The 26,250-nt window shown below is 31.0% G+C and overlaps 1 long non-coding RNA gene across 1 annotated transcript in view; it reads left to right on the top strand.

Annotated features, from left to right (window-relative positions):
• The first annotated feature begins 10,451 nt into the window (after window positions 1-10,451).
• The window catches only part of LOC132754791 (uncharacterized), a 39,832-nt gene continuing 24,033 nt past the window's right edge, over window positions 10,452-26,250 (top strand). The window contains exon 1 of the long non-coding RNA XR_009629127.1: window positions 10,452-10,687. This is a non-coding gene — a long non-coding RNA (uncharacterized LOC132754791). The remainder of the gene's footprint in view (window positions 10,688-26,250) is intronic.

The following is a 26,250-nucleotide window of genomic DNA, read 5'->3' as shown; positions in this document are numbered from 1 at the left end:
TAAATGATAATACTGTAATATTATAGCGCGTATCACAACAAATGTTTTTGCAAATACGATATATGGCTGCAAAAACGTCTTTGACATAGCACATTAATTTGGCTAATGCAAAGATTCTATAATAAATACTGTTATATTATAGCACGCATCACAACAAACGGTTTTGAAAATACGATAAGAAGCAGCAAAATATACAATGTTTTCGTTGTTCAAAAGCATACAAAAATATAGAATGCACCCTCCTTTCAAAAAAAATTGTACTAAACCATAAAATTCAAAACGCTGGGAACTTCAAAGTTGGGAATACGATTTGGATCAACATTTTACCCCTTTATATTCAGAAATCTTCTTTGACATAACACATAAGTGTGAAAAAAAAATCATATTGCTGCAATACGAACATATAACAGAGCTAAGTCAAATATATTTTAGTCTAATAATAACGTGATTGTAATTTCATCGCTCATACAGGGAAAGTAAGCAAATATTGATTATGTTTTTTAGTTGCTCGACAAATGTTTTTGAGAATAAAAGCAAGGAAGCCATCAAAGTAAGTGTTTAAAATTGCTTAAAGCCCCGCAAAGTCAATTCATTTACAAACTTAAGAAGTTAAGAGTGCATATAACCTAAAAAGTAATGTAAGGTAAGGTAAGGGTCAAAATAAATAATTACGTAAGTCAAGTACAGTACTTACTATGTAGGTAAGTAAATATAAATGTAAGGGAGAAAGTGAGTAAGTATTTTATTAAAGAGATATATGCAATATATTAAAAATATACAAAGATAACAATATATACCGGCATATTGCTGACTTTCCGCGGATAATTGTTTAACCGATATGCTAATCTATCAGATTAAAGAAATATATATGAACTTTCTAGTTATTTTTGCTTTTTAAAGCTAGACATATGCAAAAATGTTGTTACCTGGGTCAATCAAACAGAAGATGCTTAAATAGATTCAGGCGGATAGAGTTGAAATTTCATAATTTGTAAGAAAGATTTATGACGAAACAACCAATTATATATATGATGTTTTTATGTAGAATATTCGAGATTCTTCAAATAAAAATGCAATAAGTTGAGACATCGATTGTCGTCAATTTAGTTTCACGATACAGGGATCGTCCTCACGTAATTAAGCGGTCTGTGTTTGCAATAAATGTTCCCTTTAATTGTGATTTGCGATGTAAGACTCAACAAATTACTGGAAAATAGTTTTTATGACAAGTCTTATTTGACTGGCTGTGACCATTTGAATGCGGTTTTGTTATACGAATTTGTTAGGACAATTTGGGATTTAGAATTGTAATTTTCCAATGAAACAAAATAGTCTGCACAACAAAATGTTTTCATTTTGGACCTATACAATTTACAAGTGACTGTGAGTAACAAATATTCATTGTATTTTACATTTTTATTCTCTTAGATAAATGCATGCGCGTAAAATAATTTTCCCTTTTCACAGGCTAAAAAAGACATATCTATTCCGACAACTAAAACCAGTGTTCGTTTTTTTATCAATGAATCAAAACATTTTATTGAAATCAATTATTATATGATCACAGGTGTCGCAATATAAAAACCATTATTTTCCACATACGTCTTACATGTTGTCTTTGTCCTTTAGAAACATAAACATATTTTATAGTTGGTCCGACTTATTTTTCAAATTATTCTTTCGCCTTTAGGGTTGCCAGACGACGGTAAAATTACTGCAAGAAATTCACGCCGTCTAATAATCTGTCAAATAGGAAGTTCTGTCATACTAGATATATATTGTAGACTTGAAAATTAAGATTGAAAGATTGAATTTGCTGCTGACTGAAATTCCCATACACAGCAAAATTATTTAAATGGCCGGTGTTGACATAGTAATAACTATCAACAATTAAACAGCAACATTACAGAAATGCACAATTATTTATTATATTATTAGTTATAAAGATTTGTGACATGTTATATGGCCCTATACGAGAGGTGCCCAACTTATTTTTGAACAAAAGAAATCCGTGCATTGTAAGACACATACACGAAATTATCGTGGCTGTTGTGTATTATCGGTTCTATTATAAGATATTTATATATTTACATATACTTTAGCTCGACGGAGAAAATTGTACGTACTAAAACTAGCCACAAAGTGGGGGATATAGTTTTAGGGCTTTTGAAGACTAACCGCATCTACAGAAGTATTCTGAAGGAACTTAAATCTAGGGGGGAATTTAGAAAAAGGCCCAAGGTGGCTACTACTGACGTCATTAGGACGGTTGGCCGTTTTATCGCCAAAGTGAACCCGCCTACTCAAACAGAAATGGCTTCAAGGTTGGGTTTGTTAAAGTAAACTATCTATAACATAATAAATAAAATTTTGAAAGCAAAATTACGAAAGAAGTGCAAAGTTCACCACTTTAACATGGCACAAATTAAGAAGCGTAGGGCCAGAACATGGATGCTTTATCTGAAATTAAATTGCAACCAGTGGAAAAACTTTTGAATTCACGATTTCAACTTCATGAATTAACGATTTCAACTTCACGAACTCACGATTTCAACTTCATGAAGTTGAAATCGTGAATTCGTGAAGTTGAAATCGTGAATTCATGAAGTTGAAATCGTGAAGTTGAAATCGTGAATTCGTGAAGTTGAAATCGTGAATTCATGAAGTTGAAATCGTGAATTCTTGAAGTTGAAATCGAGAATTCATGAAGCTAAAATCGGGAATTCATGAAGTTGAAATGCCCCCAGCGGTCTTTCGTACAAACCTGACCAAGAAACTTTACATAGGACTTTAAAATCGTGTCCAGCGTTGCAGGATGATTTACAACTGTCATGGATCTCATGTTGAACATGTTCTACAATAAATGAGTGTTTCTTAAGAATTGTTTGAAGTTTTCTTTTTGTTCAAAAATCAATTGGGCATCTCTCGTATAAACGTTTTTTTTAAATAAATATAACCCGAGCCGCTAGATGAGGTTTATATTGCCAACAACCGTTTATATACGGCGATATAACCTGTCAGAAATATTTATAACGGATTTATAATACAGCAAGCATCATTTTTAGAGGATTAAAGAGCGATTTCTTCATAAATCGACAGCAGCTCTATATAGAAAACTATATAAACGTCATGGTATTCTAATGAAAGGCGACGTTACAAACGTGCAGTATTATAAATTGACTTATGTCTTTATTCAAATATTAGTCAATTTATAAGAAAAACAACAACAAACAAACACAAAACAATCAGTACAGAGTAAATTGTGTATAAGAAAATTTCAGAGAACAAAACTTGACTATTATATCATGAGGTCAAGCCTTCGACTATATCATATATTACAACATCATTATATAGTACAAACAATACATTATCACGTCAGGCGGTCATAGTTTAATGGATCTATTTGACAAATATACACATTAATATAATGAAAGTATGAAGATGTTCATCATGAATTGTCATTCAAAAGTCATGTTGTATATATTTTACCTTAAAGTCTTTTAATAATTCGGCTTGACAATACTACTATATTAAAATAATTATTTCCTATTGTAGCTATCGGATTTATTTGATAAATGAGTAGTCTACATTTACTCACTGACTGGTAAAAAATTGTAATCTAAAACTTAAAATATGTCATGTCGTAATCAAAGGCTCTGTGCAAATTCAAAAGCGGAGTGCGGGATAAATTTGTTCTTTTGCATTGACAAAATGGTGTAATATAAAAAAACTGACAAAATAAAAGTCGTGTAGTAAATTGATATTTATTGTTTCTATCATAAGAATTAGGTTTCCTTAGATAGCTTAAATGACAATCCACCATCGCATTTTTGTGGCAATGACTGTTGTTCAAATACCGTTGAATTGTTTATGACATATTCTTGACAGATTGTTTAATCAGTTCCTACTTAAGACCATTTCGAATAAGAAGAAACTGTCAAAGAAAAACGACATTTTGAAAAATGATCGTTTTAGAACATTTCACTCTCAACATAAAATAGATAAGCTAATGCTCTTTTTCATTTTTTAAATATTAATAAATGGATTATTTAGTATTTGAAATTAAGCTTGGAACTTAAATTAAGAATATGATTTAAGATTGAAATTTAATATTTAATCATGACGACCACAAGAAATAAAGTTGAAGATGAGGATGATAAATATAACAGATGAAGGAAATAAACGACATAACAAAATTGGCGCCATTGATCGGATTATACATTGTGATTAGGCCTCAGAGTTTCCTTACGCTAAATTATACTGGTAATGGGAAAAGAGAGACTAAAATGTTAAATTAAATGTTGCATAACTGTTGAAGCGTTAATTTAATTTGGTTACATCCTACCTACTAACAGAAGACAAAATAAAGAAGACAAAGCTATAAAATGACTGCCGATGTGCACATGAATTGTTTGTATATCTTCGATACTCGCCTTAATAATGAGTTAGTTTACAATAATTCCAACATAAGACTGCAAAAAGTAACTTGTTAGTGACAAAGTAATTGATATAGTATATTCAAATTTTGTCACATTTTCTACCACAGCTTATGTACCCTATATTTACCTTAAGTTTATAAATTGGTTTATGTCAAGTCAATTTACAGTGTCTGTTAAATACTCAAAATGACATGTGTTCTGTAAATGTTATGACTATCAATTGTGAAAAAGAAGCAAAGTTGTAAATTTTAGACATATCGCAGTTACTAGATGTCATACTATTTTTACTTGTGGCAACGATGTATTTAAAATTGTGGATAGATATAAGTATTTAGCTCTTATATAAACTGAACACTTAAAGATCCTGTAACATTTCTTTTCATGGTTTTATTTCATAAATATGATGCTCAAATAAAGATTTGTCAATATTGTATGTTCAAATAAGCATTATTTATAAAGATATTACCGAATTTAACATTTTATGTAAATAAAGGGAGGTAATTATATACATATATAATTTTTTGCAAGTGTGGTATACACACATAAACAATATCAATCACAAAACATAAAGGATCTTTAAACTTTAAAATAACTGTTCGCAGAAAGTGCGGAAAGAGCCCTGGGGTCTTGTTATAGCGAAATGCAAAACTTTAGGAGGCGTTCCATAGGCTGTCTGCATCACACTTAATATATACTAAATATACACCCAACGCGGCACTTGCAGGTGAGATGGCCTGGCAACCACTAATTGTTCGTCAATAGTAATCTATATTTACGTTTGTTTTGGGTCGCTTAAGTAATACAAACTCGTCCAGGCTTAATTGTTCATGACATATTCTTGACAGATTGTTTAATCAGTTCCTATTTAAGACCATTTCGAATAAGAAGAAACTCAAAGAAAAACGAATTTTGAAAAACAGTCGTTTTAGAACATTTCACTCTCATCATAAAATAGATAGATAAGCTTATGTTCTTTTTTATTTTTTAAATATTAATTAATGGATTATTTAGTATATGATATCAAGCTTGGAACTTAAATTAAGAATATGATTTAAGATTGAAATTTAATATTAAATCGTGACGACCACAAGACATATAGTTTAAGATGAGGAAGATAAAGATAGCAGATGAAGAAAATAAACGACATAACAAAATCGGCGCCATTGATCGGATTATATAAATGTGATTAGGCCTCAGATTTTCATTACGCTAACATATACTGGTAATGGGAAAAGACAGACTAAAATGTTGAATTAAATGTTGCATAACTGTTGAAGCGTTAATTTAATTTGGTTACTGTCTACCTACTAAAAGAAGACAAAGTAAAGAAGAAAAAGCTATAAAATGACTGCCGATGTATAAATGAATTATTTGTATATCTTGGATACTCGCCTTTATAATTAGGTAATTTACAATAATTCCAACATAACATACATTAAGACTGCAAATATGCATGATTTACAAAAAGTAACTTGTAACTAGTGACAAAGTAATAATTGATATACTATTTTCAAATTTTGTCACATTTTCTACGACAGCTTATGTACCCTACATTTACCTTAATGAAAATAAATTGGCTTATGTCAAGTCAATGAAATTACTGCTGAACAAATAGCTAAATTATTTTCCTATATTTTATGCGAAAACAATTAGCAGACGTTATGATTCTAGTAATGATAACTATAACTGAAGAAATAAAGCGACCTTACATTTAATATACGTACTGTCGAACACTATAAGAAATTCTAGACCTCATGTTGTAATTTCCAATTTATACATGCTAAGCATTAAGACACTCTTGTAAAATCATACAATATATACGCACTTGTTTCTAGGGAAAAAAGGAAAATGGAAATTATTCTTTTCAATCAGAAATATATTTTTTAATTAGAATGATCATGTCTTAACCTTTAACAGTCAAGTGTTTATAAAATCATGATAATGTACCTGAAATACAATTAATTGTGAATATATATTTATATGAACATATTCTTTTTATTTTTAACTAATTAGAGTAATATGAACTATATCATACGAGATCTGTCCTGTAATTTTGAACTAAAACATCTTATAGTATATTTTGCTTTTACAGAAAGACACTGGATACCACTGAGGCCCGCATGGAAGATCCGGAAACTGAATGTGTTAGCCTCATAAAATAAAGTCGTTACTTACTTACTTACTTACTTACTTACTATTTCTTCTTGTTTCTCAGGACTCAAACAAAATCATATTATGGGATTTTATCAATGTTTACAACATCCTTGCCGCCAAGAATAAACAGAATTTGCAAAGCTCCAGACGGAATAAGCAAGATAGAAACATACATTACATTAAACAAAACTTGAAGGTTAAGGTTATGACTAAACATCATAAATAACGTAAGCGTTACAAGTACTTTTTTATCATACTTTTATAAGACAGCTAACAGCAGTTTTGTCCTATAAATATAGGATTTATTTTCATCACGTGGTATGAAAATATATATTTCACGAGTGACTGTCGCCACAAGCGAAATATGATAATTTTCATACAACAAGATGAAAATGAATCAAATATTTATACAAAGAAACTTAAATTCATTATACATTTTTTCTATTTTGTTGACTTTTTGAATGACTTTAATCTTGTGTATTGGCTAAATTTTTGAAGAAAGTATTCCGGCGAGACACCAATGAAAATACGGACAATATGTTTACCCGCAGTGAAATATTTACAATGAAAACACGGAAAATGAAAATATGCATGTTATTTAATCAGTATTTCACAATTTTTCATTTATAAGTGTATAATAAATGCATTTTAATTTAAGATAGACAATAAGATAGCAACATCAAATCTTTTCTATATTAAGTTAGATTTAAGCAAGCTGGAGTTATACGATAAACAATGATTAAGCATTTTAAATAAGTAACATCAAATATTAAATGCTATTATACATTGTAAGATTTCCAGTATTGCTATAAAGACATTATCATTTATCACAAAATACGTCAAATTGAAACCTTAAAGAAATGGCAAATTGAAATTTTGCATGCACGGATTGATTAAGCATGTTTATGGTCGGCAGTATAAAGTGGACATAGGATTGGAATTACATCTTAGGGTAAATATTTTCTTCCGTGTTGTTCAGTTATGTATACTAGTCTGGCGCAAGTAAATCAAAACTATCTTATCTTGCCTCTGTCGATCTCGTAGTTTCCGTCCGGTTTTGATATTTTCCGTATTTTCCGTAAGCACGCGAATATCACTTGCGAATATTGAATGCCTATTGGTAAATATGAGAAGAAACATAGGAAAATTGAGTAGAAACCTGGGATGCCCTGTTTTGTAACCAACAACAAACTTGGAATAGGTGTGTTACACGTATTCTGTGGTGCTCTGTTGTAAACAATACAATTCTAAAAAACTTACCTGTCTAATATTCAAGGCTCCTGTTTTTGTTTGGGGTCCGCCTGGGCTCCTTGCCACTGGTTTTGTTGCTGGGTCATATGGGGGTTGCGTTCATTGAACGCCGCCTTTCCTTGTTGATCTTGTTTATCATATTTCGATATATATGGATTGTTTTAATCGGACGTTACTGCTATTACTGACATAAGTTCAAGGTCCTGTGCTTTGAGTAAATATAGAAGCGTCTTAAGAGATGCAAAAAATAGTTTGTGGTTCTTTATCATTTAACCAGGAATTTGTCACAACAATGATGTACACATGGAAACAATACCGGGACATGTACTCAGGGGCATGCTCAAAATATGATAAACAAGATCGACAAGGAAAGACGGCGTTCAAATGAACGCAGCCCCCACCCGACCCAGCAACAAGCGGCAGCGGCGTGGAGCCCAGGAGGACCCCAAAGAAAAATAGGACAGTCTCTGGGGCTAGACGGGACTCCTTCATATGTTGTTATAAACAATATAATAAGAAAAAATTATACCTTTACCCATTCTTACATTTCATTAAAATTAATTATTCGTGTGGAAGTGTATTACTAACGTCATTAGTTTAATCAACTGAACACACGCTTGACGTGCTATAATTTTGTAAGCATTTCGTTCTATTATTCCATGTATATCTCACTAAAATACACTAGATTGCCAAGTCTGTTTAAATAATAATATAGTAAGACATGTAAGAAAGAACTTTACCACATCTTTTGAGGTTTGTTGATATTTTGTGATGTAGCACTTTTATATAGTGTTGTACTTCTATTTTCAAAACTGTTAACAATATCTTAATTTCCTGATCAGATATCTTATCATTTCCATAACGTATGGCATATATTTGCGAAAATAAAATATAACACTATATGATTGGTAAAATTCATGTTAAAGTTAAGTTTTTTATTCTTTGTGATTTTTGAGTCGGATGAGATCAACTACCACATTTGACCCAAATAGCTGGACAAGACATGGAATCAGGGTTGAAGTTTAATCAGTATGTGGTACCAAAGACCCCAATTTTACCAGAGGGTAACAAAGATCTGCATGCAGAATATTTTATACATTGTTGTAAAAGGTATACTAGTAGAAAGTGTTGGAATCAAACAAGCTCTTATTGAATGTCTACAATGGTTAAAGTCCTTTACAAATGTGGTATAAGTGGCCCATAATTGGCGTAGGTTTCGTTTCATTGTGCTTACGTCAACCTTATCAATTGTGGGCTTTTTGACGAGTCTGTTGTTCCAGCTCTTGCTGATTCTATAACAGGGTTTTAAAATGTCATCAAATATCTAGAAAGTTATAGACAAGAGGATCTTGTCAGGAATGTACTCGGTATAGAGTATGATTCTCATTATGCAGAACATGGTGTAAAGTGTTTAGCAATTCTAGTTAGTAGTGCAATAAACATGAGAAAATGAGAAGTGTTTACTGCCAAAAAAACTCTCCTCCTAGAGATATACTAATGTTGACATTTCGAGGAACCAATGACAGAAAAAAACTTGCCAAGTTTGCTTTCTTTTTTATAATGGGACCATGAAAATACGCACCGCAGAGAATATCGCCAGTTCTGGACTACATAATTTCCACTTAAAGGCCCTGTTTTTGTTTGGGGTCCGCCTGGGCTCCTTGCCATTGGTTCTTGTTGCTGGGTCATATATGGGGGTTGCGTTCATTGAACGCCGCCTTTCCTTGTTGATCTTGCTTATCATATATTATATAGGGGCGAAATGGAGAAGATAGACTGTACAATGTATTTTAAATGAAAAACAGTCAGGAGCAACCAAGGGTGACACGTGTAAGTAAAACTCTAAAAAGAAATGTCCCAAAATGAGGGAACCATGTTACACATATCAAATGCATAATTTATCTCGGCCTTAAAAATTACCTTGACCCAGAATATATGGGTCCTTATCTATATTACTGGTAAAAATGAGAAATTATTATGCATTTTTGGGTACAATACTGAATTTTGTTGGATGAGTACACAGCTGTGAAACCAAAATTGGATGAGGCGCTAGCAGCGTCTGATACAGATTTTTCAGCAGTGTAAAAGTGTAGTAGAATCTGTATTGTTATCAACAAAATGTATAATTAGCTCATTTTCTACTTTTTTGGACATTTTATCATAACATTGTTACTGTAAGTACAATAAGGAATGGATTTAAATTTCGAGGCTTAGTGGAATAAGATATGCTTTTGATATAGATGTTTTGGACTTTGTAAATGAAAAACAGGCTATATGGGGTTTAATATGCATTTGATAAGGATCTTTTGGTCTTTGTCAATGACACCGGGCTAAATTGAATTCTTTTGGAGCATTCAGTGGTTTAAAGGCTGAAATTGGTTGTATTTTAGGTGTGAAATAATAAGGGATTATCTTTTTTCTTCCTTGTTCATCAAGGTATATGAAGAATTAACGATTTGTAGGTTTGTTTCATAACTTTTTGTACAATATTTTTAGATGTAATAGCTGGTCAAATAGAACAAATATGTTGTATGTATAAATACATGTAAATTGTCAAAATAAAAAAATAGAAATAGAAGATAGAATATACATGTTGTTGGCTACGAGGGACGGTCAGAAAATATCCGGACTTTTCATGCTCCTCTCTTTCCACGTGCAGCTATATACACACATTATATATTGGTGAAAACTACATTCATTCGCCAATAACGTGGTCAGTTTATTTTCAATGATAGTTGTGTATACACAGTATTTTGCTCTCTGATATATGATAGGTGTTTCGTCTATTATGGACTCTTTGTTAGAGTAACAACGCTCTGTAATAAAGTTTCTGGTTGCAGAAGGTGAAAAGCCCTGTCACAGCTTTCAGAGGCTAAGAAAAAATTTCTGATAAATGTGTATCACGTTCAACCTTCTACAACTTGGTTTCTCAGTTTCGTGAAGGCAGAACAAGTGTTTGTGACAGGCCTAGGAGTGGGCGGCCAGCTGAGACGGTGACACCAACAATGGTAGCAAATGTTGAAGCTTTTGTCAACAAAAATCGTCGAGTAACTTTGGAGGAGGTAGCCAACAAGTTCAGCATTGGTAAGGCATCGGCACACAAGATTTTACACGAACACCTAGGCATGAGCAAGGTAAGTGCCAGGTGGGTGCCTAGACAGCTGTCCGCAGATCAAAAGGCAACCAGAGTAACCAATGCAAAAGAATATTTAAGTCGTTTTAATCGTGAAGGAGATAAGATTTTGAACCGCATTATCACTGGAGATGAGATGTGGGTTCATTATATTATAAATACCAACGCATTTTGGCAGATTAAGTTTGCCACAGTTATCATAGTGGTTCTAGTAAACATTTAATTCATTGATATTTAGACGGTAAAGTTTCACTTTCTCATTTTATTTTGTCAAAGAAAAATTTGAATGGTTTTCTGTTTAAGTACCAAAAAAAAAAACAATTATGCACTATGCAAATTTTGCCTCCAATTTCAACCGATTGCATGCATATATCTTCTAGGACAGTTAAAAGTACAGAAACATTGACAAACATTGCCATGCATGTCTGCCTTGTCGGATTCCGGAAAGCCTATGCCGGCTACGATGTTTAAGTCACTTGTCGAGTTTTGTTCTGGTAATTATAAAAGTGAACAAAATGCAATGTTCAGGACATTTTTATTAATGGACAATTATAAAACACTACTAGACTGGAAAGGATTTAAAAATGCATATTCACCTGCTCATATGGCGGTTATGCAAGCTCAGTTTGTCATTTTTGTGGCATTACATGAAAAGCAACGTAAGTTCGTTATCATTTCCTGACTATTGTTAAAACCGTTATCCGCACTGTACGCTTAATTACTTTACTACCCTCAAGACAACTGAAAGTACTGAAAATGTTCTCATTTGATCTGCTTGCAAATTATTTGTTAAAGAGCTCCAGGAAGAAACCATTAATATGCAAATCATTCCTAGAAAATACTGCGGCTTCTGGATATTTATTAACTGGAGATGTATTCTTCAGTAGTGCGCGATAAACAATGTAAATGACAGTTAATATCCGTCCGTTAAACTTGATTTATAAGATTGTGGTAAACAATTTTTGTTTTTGAAATGGATATTTATTGACGTAATGGTTCCATTCGATCTTTACAACCATAAATATTACGAGAGAATATTTACAGGTATAATTAAAGAGACAAGTATTGTGTTTTTTTCCAAGCTATGATGATTGAATGTCTAAGCTATTACGTCATAGCCACATTTTAATAATCACACCTGAATATAAGTGATGTATAGACTGACAGGATGATACAATAAGTTAATTTATTCTAACGCAAACCGCATTATTACTCATTTCGCACATTACACCGAGTAGTTCTATCATAAGGTAATTTTAAGAAGTGCACCCATATCTAAATAACAGAGAAAAAAAATCTGTATAAAAATGTTGATTTTATTTCATGAATATTTTTGTATGATTAGGTCAACTTTATCATTTAATAGTCTTAAAACACATCATTTCTGACTTAACAGTTTATGGCAATAACTTGACACTTGTTTCCTTTTTTTGTAATCGAGTTTTTAATAACAATCTTTATTTACGGAACCTTAGTTAAATGGGTACGATAATAGAACAAGTGAATCCATTGAGCTTTCAACTTTCAGTCAGTTTTCATTAAAATAAATACTTATCAATAGCTTATTATTTGAGTTGATTGGAATAACTTGTATATAATTATTTAAAGAAATATCTCTCGTGGCTTTATAATTTGTATATTCCATGGGTTTGTTCTGACATGGAAATACATGTACTACTTTTAAGAAATAAGTATTTTCATAGAGATCTACTGGAGAGGCTATAAACATGTCTGGTCTTTCTTTTACTGCAAAACATCTGAAATAGTTAAAATATTTTTTGAGACTGCTTCTTTTCATATTTATCATTCGTTTAAACACACTTCATAATCATAGTCTGGTGTTAGCAGGAAGGTTTCTTTGATACCCTATTATGTAAATGAAGGCAGGAGAAACTCTTGATATTATTAATGTAAGGACGCAATACAAAATGGGCTTAATATGTTGATATCACTTACGTATTTACTAAACTTACAAATGTAAATCAAGTTATATTACACTTCTACTTGTTATATTTAATCTTTCTATTAAATCAACTTTTTGGTATCATCTACCGTTAGCAATGTAAATTTTAAAGGAATGTATTTACAATACAATTATCCAATAATAGTTATCAAAAATTTATCCGATTTATACTTGATCTATTTAACACTAGACCTTTATCAAAATCCGCGTATACAAGTGTAACCCTTATGAATATCTTCCTTTGGCAAACTGTACACCTTTATTTGCAGACACGATGAAATTTATCAACATATTGTAGATACATAATTATCCAGTTGAATGAAGAAATTATATAATGCCTCTATGATAGGAGAATTAATTCAATACATATATTCCCAGTGCATTTAAATATTGCAATTCAACACTTTATATCAAAGATTAATTTTAAAAGAATAAAGCTATATCTAATGAAATATTTTGATGAAATATCTAACCGGTATAATCATGTTGTTTCCATATTCTTATGAAGAATTATCGTAAATGTTGTAACATAAAATGTATCTCTTATCTATTTCACATAAATATTGCATGAAACAAAATAAAATGTTCCAGAACAAAATATTTTGCTACTATCTTAAAAAGGATTTAAACCGTTTAGCAATGTTTTTTTTGGATACGCTCTCAAGGAAATATACAAATAATATATTTCTTCAAAACGAGTATATTTGAATTATCCTTTAAACTTCAAACACTGATTTTGTAAATTTCAGACAACAGATATAACCTCATGCACTTTAATTATTAATTTTTTTTTGTTTTCAGGATAAAAGTTTGACACAATGTTTACGATGATGTTCAAATAATTCTCTAAACCTCTTATCATTAACATTTGTTTTTAGGAATGCGTATCAATGACAACATTTTAAACTTTTAAGATACGTTAAGTAAGCAAACAATGATGTTCTAACATAAAGTCGTCTTCGTCTAAACAGATTAATATCTAAACGAATGAGGCCGAGGTTTTGTCAATGCATAAATTAAACTTTTATAGCACACTGAAATAAAGACTTACCTGAATTTGTTTTATATAGAAATTATGGCCTCATCTGCTTTATTGTGGTTTCATAGCTAACTGCTCTTTGAAGTCAATACATAATAATATGGCAACAGATATGTTTATAACACTATAATTAGTTTGATTAATTAATATGATCGAACCTTCTGAGAATAGCCGTTCATCAAAAATACCGTATGAAGACGAATATTTGTCTATATTTGGCACAGTCTCAAATCTGAAATTATTTTACGATGTGACCATTTGAACTTCGTAATCTCATTTATAGAACAAAATCTCAATAGGAAAGTGTAATACATGAAGAATTTCGAATCATTACCCTTAGCTGTGAGAAAAATAATACAGTTAACCTAATTACCCAGGCAATCACGTTTTAAATTTACTCACAAAGAATGTCCCTTAAGAAATTATGTGTTCTATATATATATTATCATCAGACATGCAACCACAATCAAAGAATAAGTAAATATTCTCTGAGGAACATACTGATGGTCAATTTTGTTCTTTTTATGTCGCCTGTCTGATAAACATTGAACAAAATAACGTGTTACTTGCATGCCATATAGACTGGAACCTTTGAACATTTAAGAGTATGACTAGTTGCACAGAGAATATAGCCCGATTTATTTATCTGTGATCTTTGCCGTCCATAAGGACACTATAGCCTCACTGACGTAAATGTGCCCCTGGAAGCCGATTTTCATACGCCAAAAGACCTTCGGGACGTAATATGGTTTCGCTTTGGTTATCGGAAAATGCTGCGTATATGGTGTAAATTGGTAACTAAGGGGGTTTAAGAGATTGAAGAAATAACCTCAAAACGTCAACTCAGGGATAACGTTAATCCCTCTGTCAGTCCGTAGACGATTGGTTTTCACTGCATAACTTTTGAAAGAATTCAGTGACCGTGTTTATATTTAGAATATAAGTATGTTATATCAGAATTCAGGTAAAGTTCGATTTTCGCTGTAATCAAATCAATTCATCCCTAATAGTTATACTTCCTTTAAAGCAATTTTAAGTGAATTACTGGTTTTCACAGAATAACTTTTGAAGAACCACTATGCATTGCCAAGCGATTGACAAGTGTCAAGAACGATATGAACGCTACCTTTTCCCCAAAACCCATGGAAATGTTGTCCAAATCACTGTTGCTAGAGGTCATTACGAATTATAGAGATGTCGTGTTATAGAGATGTCGTGTTAAGATAGATTGAAAAGCACTTTAAAATGTCCTTCGATTCTATGTAAAATCTTATTTTCTGCTACAACAAAGAGGAGAATTTACCACTTTGTAATTGGATTTCTCTTTCCAAATGAAGTCCTTCTCCAGATTAAAACGATTCCTTGTGAAAACTTGTTTTCTCTTTTTTTTCTCCATGAATTGAAAAGAACCTTTGCTAAAAAGTTTTTTAATTATTGTTTGTCAGTTGACACTCCTGTATATTTTCCCGTTTAATTGTTATACTAAAACAATAATTTTACGTTTCTAAGTCGATAATTCAATTTTTGAAAAGTAATGTTATGCCTCTTTGTGTGGATATAGCACAGGTAAGGATGTCTCAATTACGTTAATTTCCATACTGTTCAGAATTTATTCACTATAAATTTACATTTAATGTTGTCCAGTTAAGTGAGAATGTTTGATTTCATATACCAAAATAATTGATATATAAGAAAATAATTATAAAAGAATTGTTTCATCCTTTGCCAAGTTTGGCTATTGTTTGTTAATTGAGTAGTTGATAAAACGTTGAATGTTTGTAAAGTAGGTGTTATATGCTTGTTTGTACTATTTGAACTATAGTGCCAAAAATTGTCCGTTGATCACTGTTTTGCAAAAATTTGATAAGTTAATGATGTCTCAAAACAAGAAAGAAATTATCAATTTATCTAAATATCTATAATTTACTAACAAACGGAGAACAGAATTAGAACAGTAGTAATCATCTATTTAAAATGAACCAAGAATCTCGTGTAACTAACCAAAAGCTCCTTTGTTTAAATAATAACACTTATGTATTCTTTATATGACCTATCACTACACATTATTATATTATTGTAGGCTAGAAGTAAATGTATATTACTTAATGCTGAAATAAATTGTTGTTTTTGTTGTTGTTGTTTTACTGTTTATCTATTGTTGTCTGAACATCTATTGTTGTCTAAACAATATGTATATACAATTATCTATAAAGTGCATAATTCGTTGAATTGTTGAAAAATAATGTTAGCTTTTTGTGTTGGATATATGCTTAAAGGGATACTCAGGCAAATAAATGACAAAAATATCAAAATGAGTAATGTACTCAAATAACGCTAAAATGACATTTTCTAAAGTCCTAGCATGAAATTCTGTTTAAATTCTATTTATTTTGGGTTTGAAGCGTAAATATATCTAGACGTATTGAACGAAATTTACCGCCGACATAATCACCAAGTTTTTTTTAATCAAGCCATGTGACTTAAACAAACCCTGGAAGTTACAATAACAGATTTTGTGGATATTGAATCATTGAAACAAGACTAAGTCATTCATTTGATATGTTCTTTTACGTTTCCATAGTTCACTGTGGCAATTTATGTGAACTCTTAACGCTCTACCCTGACCCACGCGGATCAAGTTAGGAAACCAGCATTTTATTCTTTATAAGGAGAAAAGTTTTGTTCTTAAGACTGCCTAGTTTATTTATTTTGAGGACATTTACAGAAAGATGAATGAAGAACTCAAAACGAAGAATTGAAAATTTTGTCTGTGTCTCCCTTTAAAGAAAAAAATGGAAATGGAATTGGAAACATGTTATTAAACATTATTATACTTATTATACGGTAACTTATGTTATATATTCCTACTGAATATGATAAAGAATGTCGGTATATTAAAGCTATATACGCAAAAGTGTAAAAAACCTATTTTTTGCAATGGTACATTGTTCTCAACGTAGAGAACCACCTAATGTATCTAACGTAGCAAATATTTAAAGCATCAGTCAATAAATAAAGATTGTATGAGCAAAGAGTAAAAACGTCTGGAAACAAAGTGACCCTCGGAAGCATTAATCACAGCAAAGTAACATGAAAATTGCAGTGCAAGTGTCAAGTGCCGTGTAGCAGCTGTAAAAAATGCCCCGTACTTCACTTCAGTGTTGTTATATATTTCTGGTCCTTCGGGATCATTAATGCCAGCACTATTAAGTGTTGAGCATTGAGTACCGTTCAAGCCAGTGCTATGGGCATGAAGTATGTTGCACTTATTCATTATCCCTCATGTACCGAGTCTGCAATCACTTTGTTTCTATATAACAGATAAGCGCTATAGTTTAAGTTTGTATGATCGCAATCTCTGACTTTTTTTTAAAGCAGATCTAATTTTGTTTTCATACTTCCTTTTTTGAATTATAGTTTTATTCAATAAATCAAATGTATTTACTTATTACCTAAACATATAGTAAAATCATTTTTTGTAAATTTATAATTTCTATGTATTAATCATTTATAAACATAATTTAAATTCTTGTTGTTGAGGGGTTCCCTTTAAGAGTTAAGGTTTCAGAAGTGCAGCCACCGTTTCTATTCGTGTTATCGTTAGAGGCGACTACATGGTTTAATGTGTTCGAATTATTTAAGTCTGTGCATCTCTTAGCTCCTGCAGGTTAGACGCTTTTGACTCCTGGTGTTGTTTCACGTTTGTAACACCCGAGTTTGGCCAAAATATTCTAAATATTCAGTTGTGTTCAATACTTGCATGCCCTTATATTTAATCTTACAATGACAATGACAAAAAGTTCATTGACATATGGCCAACGGCCCAAGATCAACAAATGACATAAATACATATAATACAATGATTTCTGTGATTTAAGAGCATATATAGTGATATGAATACTTTTTATATACAGAAAATATATCTAAAGTTGTTAAAGTATACGTTTTCTTTCAAATTGAGCATAATAAATATACATAGCAACATTTTTAATTAATGAGTGGTTTCTGCTACTCATCAGAATAAATAATCATTGAATACATTGTTTGTCATAAAACAAATTTTAGGAATAATTTGTATTCAAATGTTTGAAAGTCTAGAACATTTTAATAAGAAATGGTACTAATCTTCTACCTCAACTTGACCTAATTTACATATTCTGAAATGCTTCTCTACCCAACTGTATCGACCACGTTCAATTTCATGGTCAAGTGCTGATGTGCGAAATTGTGACATTATGCTACGACATACATGCATAGTTATGTATCAGTTCTATTGAGGTTTGGCGGTGAACGCCCAAAACTTCCGAACCATACAATAAAATTGGGCTTATTGTATTGTCAAAAATGTTAAAGAAAACACGTCTAGGTAACTGACCATAGTTATATATTTTCGATAATGTGTGAATGAGTTGAATGAGTACACGTTTGCCTTTCGTTGCTTGTTCACTTGCCATCTTTGAAAAAGAGAGGTTAGAACTGAATGTAGTTCCTATATATGAGAAACTTTAAACAATTGCAATTGGGGTACCGTCAAAATTCCATTTTTCATGACGTGATAGGCAACCGCCATGTTTAAAAACCATGATTTTAGTCTTATCTTTATTGACCTGAACACTCATATCGTCACAGAAATTCTTTAACATATCTAGTCTAAACAAAATCGCCGAAAAGAGCGGAATATCTACTATATCTAGAAAAAAGTAAAATATCTTTACTTTCCTAATTTTTAGGATGAAATGATAATTTACATGAATAATTATATATATATTAAATAATAATATATAAGTTTTTTTCTCTGTTTATCCGTCGAATTTAACACATTTTCTTTTGTAAAATCTTGATAGTCTTACCGGCTTTCGCAAGCGGCCGAATAATATTTAGCATGATTTCTTAAACAGCGGTGAGTAGAGACATTGTCGTGTAGACATTACGCCTTATCCGACAGTCGTGCCATCAACCCTAAGATTACTAATCAGATGCTTTACTTATTGAGCTTAGCAGGCGGACCTGAAAGTCAAGATATGTTTAAAAGAATACCTTTTGGATACAACAAAGATAACAAGCACACAATTCTGACCAACACGGGACATTTCTAATATCCTTAACAAAGATAATGTACACAAGTTGAAATAAAATGCAAAACTGCAAACCGAGGGTTGACCTCATAACTGTCGTTAGTTCTTCTCTTTTTCATGTAAGTTCTTGCGGTGTTGCGGTCAACCCTCGTCATGTGTTTGATTTGAGTTTATGTATATTACTATTATTTATGAATGTAAAAGATGAAAGCTCTTCATATTTATCAAATAACTTTAAAATGAATGATTGAATCGACATTATTCTGTGAAATTCTATGATTTGGTATCCCTATTTTTCCGTCGCCTTTATGATTACATAAGCTATAACCAAATGAAGATAATAATTATATTTCCATAGTTTTTTTAGTGATAAATTACAACGCAATTTTGACTTCAATACAATCAATCATTCTCTTGTCATCACAATCTTGTACTTAAGGCCTTACATTTGTAGCTGATATCTTAAAACCTTTCCTTATATCTTTATAATCTTTGTAATAAAAGTACTGACTTTTACAATCACGTCACATACTATATTATAGTCAAAGCTACACAGGGTCACTGGCGCAATCTGATATATTGAATTACAACTAATAATTTGTGATGTCTTTCCTGCAATCTATAATATGTAAAGGTTTTTAAAAATATAAACTTGTCTGATATATAAAACCAAAATATTTATACTAACTTTGAACAGATGATATAAGGTTTAGACTTTATTCTTGAATTTTTTCCTGAATTTTTGTTAGTAACATTGAGTCTTATCAAACAAAAGATAGAAAAAATTATTGTTTAATTGTTCGATGTTTTCGTTCTATTTAGGTTGTATTTTCCTTTCAATTACATTACAGGCCCATTAATCTTCTACATACTAAAATTGCTTTTATTTCAATAAAGCTTTATATTTGTAGTGTGCTGTTACAGTACTCATTGGCCACAAAACTAAGCCATTTGCTCCGTTTAGGTTTTGGTAATAAGTATAGAGATTTAATATTTTATTAACATTTTGCTAACTTTTTGACAAGGTATTTTACATTCAACGCTATATTTTTCGGGTCATTAACATCTAACATGTTCTTAATCAGTTTCAGTTATTACTTCATTATATAACACATATTTCCCCTTTCTACAGAATGAAAAAATGTTATCCATTTCTGAGGAATAATGTGCCTTTAATATTTAAAGATTAACAATTTTATGGTAATGCTCCAAAGGTGCGAACTGAATCATATATACGTTATACCAACACAGTGGAGCGCCAAAGTTTAATTTGATTTATTACTTCTTTCTATTTTAGGAAATACAAAAGCAAGGAAGAAGAATTGTTCAATTCACCACTATTGATTAAATGCATCTTCTGGAAATAAAAACGACAGACGAAACTCACACTTCCTTTGAAATTGTTGTGTTGTGCAATATACTGTATAGCACAAATTAGTAGATAATAACTTTGACACGCAAACATATAAATATATTATAAAGATACACCTTTAGCAGACAAATAACGGCGGAGGAGAAGATTAACTAGTTATGTCCAATAGATATTTTACAAGTAACATTGTTTTTCTTAGTATTGTAAGATATGATAAATAACTACAACACCCCCTCCCTAAAATACCAAAACAAACAATACAAACCCGAACAACAATAACAACAACAAAACCAACTGAAAGTTCGACGATGTTAGATGGTAATAATTCACGCCTATAAATTATTTGTGTTCATTATCAATTCTATGGTAAATTATTGTTGTTGTTTAAACAATTTCTTTCAATGTAACGAACTTTTTGTACATATGGAAACACATAAAAGACGCATCATATAAGCTAAGCAAAACTTACATACTACAGGGCTTGATATAACTGATAATAACTGATAATAACCATTCTTTTAATACATTAAAAAAATATTTAAAAAAAACTCCGTTGTACATCTTTGAAATGTCTTATTTAAGTAGCTTAGCTTTGCATTTTTACAAGTTATTTTTGAAATCATTCATTTTTGTATCATATATAACCTTAATTTTCTAAACTGGCGCCATCTAATAGCGAGTTTTTTCTACTTGATTTATCATGTTATAAGCCAGACGTAAGGAGACAGAAAATATGTAAATGACTTTTCAAAAGCGTTTGACCATACAATTGAAGCCTTAGTTTATATGAGACAAAACATTTTTTATTATTTCCGATCCATTGTATTTCCTTTACATGTACTTTTACATACTTTTTAATAAATGGTTTGAATGCGTTTTGTTCCTTTGATGTATCGTTGTGCTTTCTCTTTTATGACGTTATCAGATCGTGTATGTAGAGTTCGTGAGGATGACTGTTGAAATTAGGGCTTTTTTTGCCTATTTCGAAAGCATAATCGTGTTTAACAAAATAAGTACTTTATTAAGTATAAATAGTACCAATTTTTTCTTGTCCTTATATTATCAATTTGTACAGTTAACCTGCTGCAACCAAAGGTAATATGCTTTTGCCACCAGAAAATAGCCAGTCAGTCTGAACATCTACAATCTCATTAAAATCAGATTATCGTTTTCGCTCCGTTACTTTTCGCTACGAGCGTAGGGTAGTGAAGCGACAGTTAGGATATGATTTCAATGAGATTGGAACATATATGTCGTCTGGTAAATTTCTATACCGTTAGATTAGATTTTAGATAGGCTTATTTAGATATACAACAGAAACTGACATGGCACATCATGAAACATACAATACCGATACATGATATATGAACTTGTTAATAATTACATTATTATATATCAAAGATAACACGAAAATAGAATTAAAACAAACTCTTATTTTCATTATGGTCCTTGAGATATAGTATTGTATGATATAGAAATATATTGAGAATATATATCTCAGATAATGCACACAGCAAAATAAAACTTTTAATAAATGGCATTTCAAATTTGAGCATAAAATGATCCAAATTAAAACAAAAATAAGTATGATTTATCTATATGAATTTCAATTCAATTTTCAAAAGACAAACAGAAAATAAGTGGACAAATGCAAATAAAATAGATTAAGCTAGAACTGAAATGAAAAGGTGTTCTTTTATAGTGACATTGACCTTACTAAATGATTTAAATATATATTATATTTTTAGGAAGCTTATTCCTTAATGTACAACTGTCATAAAAAATGATTTTGACAAAATACTTTGGCCCCCGGAATACAGTAGCAATCACTATAAAAGAACCTGACTCGACTGATCACTAGAGATTGAAGACTAGTGCTTGGTGAACAGAAAATGCTGGATTGAAATGTACACTCAAATAAACAGGGGCTTCTACAGAATGGTTGTTCCCAGATAGCATACTGAATCCTTTGATTGAATATATTAACCATCCAATGTCACATTTAGAGAAGACTGAGATTTAACCTTTGTTTAGACCAAAGTATAATGGATTCAGTTTTTTCCTCATTGAAAGAAGACTTTGCAAACATGCAACCTATGGGTTTAAGTTCAGTACTGAAAGTGACAATATGCTCATTTTTGCGTTGTCAATGTGAAATGAATCAGATATATTTCAAAAGATTGACTACAGTATGTTGACGATGATTGACAAATCAATGATAATTAAACGTAAAATATGCAGACCGCCCTTATCTTTTTATCAACCGTGCATTGCCGATATATTCAAATTTTCCCGTGTGTCACGTAGGTTATTGAATATTCCTTAAAACAGAACAAAAACATAAAACAATGAGGCAAAATTACTTTAACCTGTACTATCAATATTTGCCACTGAATGGACATGATGTTACTTTAAAACATACTTTTTTAGCTCTGTTATATTCTTGATAATTTCATATTGATATCTTCACAATGAGAATAGTTCGTTCTTTAAATGGCAGTTGGAAATGTTCATTTAAGAAATTGAGCGTGAGGAGGGTTTCTATGCAATCTTTAAAAAATGCACATTTTGTATATACACATGCAGTTTTAAAGTATCAGTAGTGTTACGATCAACATCTTCTTACTTTAAAACTTGCTCTAGGTTTTAAGATTTAAGCAGCATATTTATTTTTTTCTAGGAAACAGACACAACTTGCATTATGCCTAACCTAAACAATATATATGTACATGTATATGACCTTGTTGAAACAAACGTTTAGATTGTTTTCATCAAGTTAGTGATATGAAACGCCCCTTTCTACGGGTAATGCATTACATCCATTGAAGAGTATTCAAATAGGCCAGATACATTAAAAATGTGGGCGTGGGTTCAAACCCAAGAAGAGGCAACTTTCTTTCTTTCTTTTTTTTCTTTTCATTATTTGTTATTTATGTATCTCTCAGATCCCTTATGGAAGAAAAAAAGTGTTTGATTTTAATTATATAATTATTGTAGTTATGTATTTGCTAAATAATGCCAAATTTAATAACAAATATGATACCAAATATTTTCAAAGTTTAATAAATTAAAAACTACACTGTAAAAGTGTTTTATATTTCACATGATAAACCGATATACTTTTAAGAAACTTTAGGCAAACTTTACAAACAGCCACTCATTGTATTAAATTTAAGGGATATTTTTAATAAGGCTTTTTCCATAGAGAAATGTTCAAATAAGTGTTTAAAATGGAAGGTAGAATACTATTTTTATACATATCAAAAACATTTTGTTTAGAAACAATAATCATTTCGCTCGTGTTATTTGTTACCTGAATGTTATTATTTGTTTCAATGAGTAAAAGGAAAACATTTCATAATATTGATATTATAGATTGTTTAGAGTTTCCTCATTTCTGAAAAAAAGACCCCCTAATAGCAAAGTTTTAGTTCAGAAATATATCCATTACTCATAAACCACATGGTAAGTTTTATTCTAAAATTGCATACAGGTGACCTTTAATACACATAACTGTCCTATGTTGTCAATTTTACAGTTCCTTATAGTGCCCGTGACCAATGGTCTACCTTAAAATATTTGAACGGAAATGGTAATATTTTACTCGTACATTACAAGGACTTTGGCTGTTCAATAGTCTGCCTTATTAAGCAAGCTTTTTCAGACATCACAGGTTTACCAAATCATGTTCAAAATTTAAAAATAAAAAAATGAGGTCTTAAAAAGTAAAAGAAATACTGATAAAATTTGAATATTTAAGAATTCAATTAACGACCTTTTATGTTGTTGGCACATTTGGTTCCCCTTTGGGACGTAAAATGCACATGTCATTATAGGTTATGCACACATTATTTATTAGGAAATGTGAGAAGTCCAGGACAGGCATAATCAACATCTTACACTTACTATAAATACATGGAATGTAACTACACAAAAATGTTTCTGATATGCATATACTTTCATTTCGAAACAATGCAATATGAAATACTTGAAATGTACTTAAATGCAACAAACAACAAAGTCATCGTAATTGTTACGTAAGTCATACTGCAAATACAATTATAAGCCAATTGATATGAATATGGTGCACTTTCCTTTCTTAGAATTTATCTAGAGAATCAATATTGTGTGCAAGCTATAAGGTATTTCCATTTTTAAACCAGACTATATAAATACAGGCACGGAAAGAAACAGACAAAATGTTAAATTTTGCAGGTACTTGGTTTACGTCAGCAAACACAAAATGCTGCTGTGTTTGGTGAGTAAGAAAGATTTCCTCTTACAGTTATTTCAAGAGGAAGAACTCTTAAATTCTGGTTGAAAAACTAGGACTCATCAATATACAATATGTATGTAGACCAGTGGAATAGAAATACTGATTGTAATAGACCTACTCCGGAATAAAGAATATTTTTAGGTTTTCCTTGCTCATCCGGGGGTACAGACAAACTTTTACAGTTAAAACTTTAACAGGTTGACTAATCTACTTAAAACCGGTAGTGCACTGTGAGGCTATAACGGTAAACGTTTGTTTGTAGCGGGGGATTAGCATGGAAAAACACTTTTGCAGAGTTCTGGATAATATCTATTGAGCAAGTAGTATAGAACGCTTCTTAGATAGCTTTGATTGTAGTCATTTTTGGCGTAAATTTAACTTAAATTTTAATTATATGCCCATGTCAGTCTTTACGCAACGTGTGCGTGCCAATATAAACTTCTCTTCATAATATGCCTAAGTTTGATTATTACAGAAAATTTAAAACTTCTTTTTCCTAGGAAAAATATCTTTATGTTTTAACATATTATGTGTTAAGAAATGAACTTGCTTGTTTCAGATTAGGCTCTCATTACTTAGAAATAGAAACTGGAAGATTTTAAACATTGATAGAAATTATCGAAAATGTAAACTATGTATATATATATATTGAATGAGATTACCACTTCTTTTTATGTTATCCAATTTATACTGTTATAAGAACCAAATATTTTGGAAACATTTCATGGTCTACCTTTCAAAATTTTCGACTATATTGTCCACTAATTATAAAAAGCCAATTCTTTAGTTCATAATGCATTCAAGTTAAGGCAAAAGTCTCTTGAATATGTAACTGTTTTTTAGCTTGATTATTGTATTCTTTTTGTTATACATTGTATGATATAATGTTTGTACATATTAAACTGTTGGCCATATTTGTCATGATACTATGTTAATGCCCAAAGGAAATGTTTATTTGCCAATAAAATGAAATGAATGAGCCCTCTTTGTAATTTCACATTTTGAAATAATTAATTGCTCGATTATTAAGTTGTATTCACATCGGAATTTTCTTCGCTTTGGCTTAACGATATCATAATTATGTAAGATAGACCTGGTTGAATAAGGTATATTCATTGTATTTTGTTATAGTAAGAGCGGCATGGCATATTATTGCTATTTCGAAGTTGACGAACTTACATTTTAGTACCTTCAAAATCGAGCAATACTTGTCGCGTGTATAACTGGACCATCCAGTCTAGTTTATGAAGGGCGTCTCTGACAGACTGTACTTAAGTTGCTTAAATGTGCAGATGTCTTATTCGATCAAGATTACATTCATCGTAACTGACTAGTTTCTTGATGTTTTACGAGAAACAAACACTTAAGTAAATCCATATTGTAAGTAACTGACTTACAATTTAAATATATGTTTTAAATATTTTGCATCGTACGTAAAACCTTGTTTGTATGTCTCTGTTACTTATTGGTAGGCATATGATGTCCTTGTGTTTAATTGCGTTCAATTATCTCAGTAACATTTAATTCGTTTATGCGGTAACTAGTTTC

Source organism: Ruditapes philippinarum, unplaced genomic scaffold (assembly GCF_026571515.1).
Source record: "Ruditapes philippinarum isolate M1 unplaced genomic scaffold, ASM2657151v2 ctg2535_1_1_1_1, whole genome shotgun sequence".
Lineage (NCBI taxonomy): Eukaryota > Metazoa > Mollusca > Bivalvia > Venerida > Veneridae > Ruditapes > Ruditapes philippinarum.
This window is presented reverse-complemented; position numbering and strand designations above follow the sequence as displayed.